Source organism: Lactuca sativa, chromosome 5, assembly GCF_002870075.4.
Source record: "Lactuca sativa cultivar Salinas chromosome 5, Lsat_Salinas_v11, whole genome shotgun sequence".
Taxonomy (NCBI): domain Eukaryota; kingdom Viridiplantae; phylum Streptophyta; class Magnoliopsida; order Asterales; family Asteraceae; genus Lactuca; species Lactuca sativa.
The window spans coordinates 217,422,981-217,428,031 of NC_056627.2; the positions used below are offsets into that span (position 1 = coordinate 217,422,981).

Sequence of the window (5,051 nt, forward strand, 5' to 3'; positions counted from 1 at the left end):
ACCAAAAATTTGTGGATTTATTAAATCACTTTTAATTATACATGTTAATTAATTAATAAAACCATAAGGGTGAGATTTGAACTTTTTCAAATTACTAGGGTTTTAGAATTTAACATTTCAAAATTTAAACTTTTAATCAACTTTTAAATTCCAAAACTTGGGCAAGTTTTGAAACATTTCAAAACATTAGGGATCAAATAACAAATAATTCAAATTAAACAATTAATTTCATAATTATCTACATTTGACCTAATCTTATTTTAATCATTAGATAATTACCAAATAACTTTAAATAGTCCATATTTATCACATAAACAACCAATATTTAAAAGATTTGAAATTATCTATTGTTTTGGCAAGGATAAACATATAATTAAAATAAAATTCGGATTTTAACTTCATAAAACAAATTAAGCATCAAGTCCAAGTCAAAACAGCAGCCAAAACCCGAAAATCCCTCTGTCTGACCCCTGGACTCGCCGAGTCAGGGACTGGACTCGCCGAGTCAGACAGACTCGGCGAGTTCATCCACTGACTCGCCAAGTCAGGTCGGGCAGAGGCCAAAAATTCGTTTTTCAGTAAATAATTCAACATAGCATCACATACAACTGAAACCAATCAAGGCTCTGATACCACTGATGGGTTTTAGACATAAGAACAATCATATGTGCTCATACAAACCCTAATGTTTGGATCTAGGTTTCTCTATTGTACATGCTTTGAATCCAAGACTAATAAACTTAGATCTAACATATTATAAACTGAATTAGGGTATATAGAATTACCTTTGATTGTTATATAGCAATAACAATCAATTCCTTGCTTGGATTGGCTTTGGAAAGCTTAGTGCCTCAAGTGTTGCACCTCTAATGGAGTCACAAACACCTTATGCAACTTGGATGAAGAGGAGAAGAAAGGAGGCTGCCAAAAACGACTAGAAACCCTAAAGAATCAGTTCCACACGTTTTTGGGGCCTAAAGGGTTCTTTATATACTTGTGTGGGCTGCTAGGGTTTCAGTCAAAACCCTAATGGACAGCTTAAACTCTAAGCAGCCCATGGAGCCTTCTGGATAAGGCCATGGACGAAAATATGATGGGCTCGCATCATAATTTCGTTCACCCCTTGTTCCTTTAGCATTCCTTAGCCTAATAACTCAATTATCCAATAATTGCAGTCGAGTCCTCTAAATTTAATTAATCTCTTTTAGCCACAAAATTAATTCTTAATTAATTCTTGACTAATATTAATTAAACAATATGATTTCCCCTTTAATATATTATTCTCATAATATATTAATAAATCATATTTAAACCTCTGTCTCCTTAATTCATCCTACATATTGCTATGGTGAAGGCAACCCAAAAGGACCATGCTCATAGTCGGGTCAAGTACATACCAAAATAGTTATGGACTTAGACACTAATCCAACAGGATCGTGATATCACTTTCTGAACTGATATTTCTACCCTATGTCTGGGTTATAAGAAATTCAGCCTAGGATAATCCAAGTGGACACTTATGATTTTAGGCACAGAAAACGTAAGTCAATATGCTAGAGGATTCTGTTAAAGTATGATGAAAAATGAGAGCTTAAGTTCGTAACCCTCTTCTGTAGAGGAAGAGTTGTTTATATATTAAACAAGATTAGGGTTTTATTAAGGTTGGGTCGTCATTAGTTTCTTTGGAAGCAAGTAATATTAATCCGGATTTAATGAGGATTTAGGGTTACCAAAACTAACGAGTTTCGTTAGTTTTATATTGATTTTGAATCGGTTTTTATTTTTTTAGACCGGTTTCGGTTATAATTTCGGTTTGTTTGAAGTAAAATTTAATTGGAAAACGGTGTTAAGACCAATTCGGTTATATTAGAAAAACCGGAATACATATATTAAAACCTATTATTAACTAGCGTTTCTGTTTTAACCTACCCGATTCTCAAAAAAATTGTTCGGTTTTTTTCTTTCACTTAAAAAACGATTTGAAATACACACATCTAACGGGGGAGCGCAAGCGAAAAATGATATTGTTTTTCACGCGAATAAGCATCAAGCGAGACAAGGAGCATCAGTTAACTTTCAATCAGTTACGGTTCATTTCTTTTCGTCAAAGCCGGTTAACTATTAGTAATTGGGATTAACCAAGCATAATCCTTTTTTATTCATTAGTTATGCTTTGCATTGAAACCAACATTAAAAAAAATAGATTAAATGTGATACATAGTTACAGAGCAGAGCAACACTAAATGTGACTAATCAAGACTTGTATAAAGAGTAATAACAAGAGATTGACTATAGGCAACTAAATTAGACTACGAACTTTGATGAGATGGGCTAAGCTGTAAAGCTACATAAGATGCTTAATGAGTTTATCCAAAGCTTTGTGCATGAAAAGGAAGGAACCCAAACTCAGGGGATTTACATCCACACACAGAGAAACATTGATCTAAAATTGTAAATTAGCACATCACATGAAAGATGCCACAAAAAAACACCACGCCACAATTACCCAATGGAACACACACACACACACAAAATAAAATAATAATAAATAAATAAAATAAAACACCACCTTGATTGATTTTCTTTATTAGAGTCATTTCGTTATATATTTAGCCTTAGGGGTAGAATGGTCTTTTTGGTATTATGGTTGTTATTAGCTGTTTGGTTTTGTGGGAGCACTAACCTTGTCCCGGTTCTGTTTTTGGGACCGCTTCCCTGAGTTTTGTTGAGTATTTATCCCCCTATATGTTTTTGTTTTGATTAGCTAAGAATTATTATGAATTGAACTTTGTTCTTTCTTGGAGATCCCCACATCTCGAAAGCTGGGAATTATCTTAATATCATCTCGTAATTCTGTTAGATCAAGGGTTAAAATGCCTGGAGTATATGATAGATTCAACAAGGGTCTATCATAAAAAGCAATTGAAGTACATTTGACTTTGAATGAAGTAAATAAGCATCCAGTAGCAGTTTGATGTTTGCATAAGAATATGTGGAAAAATCTTTGATTTTAAAGAGGTGCGAACATGTTACTTGTGCTAAAAGTCAAAATTATCATAAGTCTCTTGAAAAAATAATGGTTTAATAAAGTTTTAAAAAGGATTACATAATCAGAACAATTTCCAACATATATTTCCCATAGGCATGATTCCAAATCTTGATGGACTACCACATAAGCAAAATAACATAAATTTTATTTAAAAAAATACATGTGAATATGTGAAGAACACTATGCTATGCTTATATATGTACAAAAATGATCAAAATCTGATGTACCTTTTAAAATTAGAGAAGTTGAAGATATTAGAGAAATTGAAGATATTAGAACATAACAATGTGAAGGACACTATGCTATGCTCATATATGCTAAAAAGAAGCTACCCACAAAACGCTTGAAATAACTCTTCATTTGCGGTTCTATACTAAGAGTAGATTAACAATCCATTACTTCATTATATTATTTAAGTTAATCTAACAAAAGGTTAATAACATTTCTGGTAGTTCTACTAGGAGATAGCAATATGTGGACATCGATAAGCACCAAATTGAGATTATCTCATTGCTAATGATGTGTGGATCTCACTTATCATCTACTCATCAATATAATCATCTAACGAACATAAAAAAACAAAGGAAGAAGAAGAAATTAGCAATTCCTCAATCTGAAATCCACCTAAATCCGTAAAACCATAATAAAAAATGTAAATTTGGAACATACCTAGGGTTTGAAGCGAAAAGCATTTCCACACCCACCATTAAAGTCAAAAACCTCACTGAACAAAAACATACAACTCAATCTACAAAATAGCCCCATATATGCTCATACCCCTGCATACACAAGACATAAAATCTGTCAAGATGCAAAGAAAATCCCAAAAGCATTCAAGTTATAGTTGGAAAGACCCAAACTCATAAAAACCCAAAATCAAAAAGTAAAATCTTTCTTATTTTTGTTGACATACCATATCTATAGACAACCTCCAACAAATAAAAAAACAAGCTTACATTTAGTTTCTAAGTCCTAATGAGTCATGAAGTATGATCAGAAGTAATAAACCAGGTGAGTGATGAGAGGAAACTCTCATAAACTATGGACACTTAATAATTTATAAGATTAATTTGCCTCTATCATGAACTACGGATGCTAAAATTTATTTTTAGTTCTCAAATTATAAACAAAAAAGAACTCTGACTAACATTTGTTCACTTAGAGATACAGTTAGTTGCGGTATCTCTAGGGTTCTGTTGAAGCAAGAATGACGAAGGGTGTGACAAAGAAATAATAATGGTTCTAGGGTTAGGAGGTGGTGGTGATTGATTTCTAGGAAGCACAAAAAGATGTAATAAAAATGAAAAGCGAACCTGATTAGGTTTTTTTTTCTGGAAGCAACTGGGGTGAAAGGGAGACATCGCTTTTGTTGTGGAAGGTGGTGTAGTGGTTCAAATTGATGGTGGTGAAGATGGCGATGGAACACATCTGAAGCATGTCGGGAGTGGTGGATGGTGGTGGGTGTTGGATTTTGTGGTTAGGATTTTCCAAGGAAAAAATGTGGGTAGGAGGCCATGAGAGAGTTAGGATTTTCCTAGTAGGGAAGGAGGCGAGATTGTTGATATAGGTGAGGATATCAGGTAGTGTGGTTCTTAAGGACGCTCATATTGACCGATTCATAGTGGTTCTTAGTAGCTTGTTGACAGAATAAGATTTCCAAGCATAAAAGGATTGTACAAATCGCATTATATATTGTACCTCTTAAAATTCAGCAAAACATGCTAAATGCTTATTAAGGTGTGTGTGTGTGTATATATATATATATATATATATATATATATATATATATATATATAGAGAGAGAGAGAGAGAGAGAGAGAGTGAGAGAGAGACAAAGAGAGAGAGAGAGAGAGAGAGAGAAAAAGATGTAAGAAAATATGTGAAGAAAATGAAAGAAATGAACTCCTCTTGATACTAGTCGAAGAGACACGTCGCATTCTCCAAAGGCGCTTTGTGCCCTATGTGTTCTTTATTGACTGGTGACACGTGTTGAAAAGTTGTT

The 5,051-nt window shown here is 33.4% G+C and overlaps 1 long non-coding RNA gene across 1 annotated transcript; it reads right to left on the minus strand.

The window, feature by feature from the left end:
• Window positions 1-641: 641 nt before the first annotated feature.
• On the minus strand, window positions 642-4,761 carry LOC122198069 (uncharacterized). The gene is made up of 3 exons (XR_006191900.2): window positions 4,363-4,761; window positions 3,719-3,828; window positions 642-3,610 (listed from the first exon to the last, which is right to left on the minus strand). It is a non-coding gene; the product is annotated as an uncharacterized LOC122198069 (long non-coding RNA).
• Window positions 4,762-5,051: the final 290 nt, after the last annotated feature.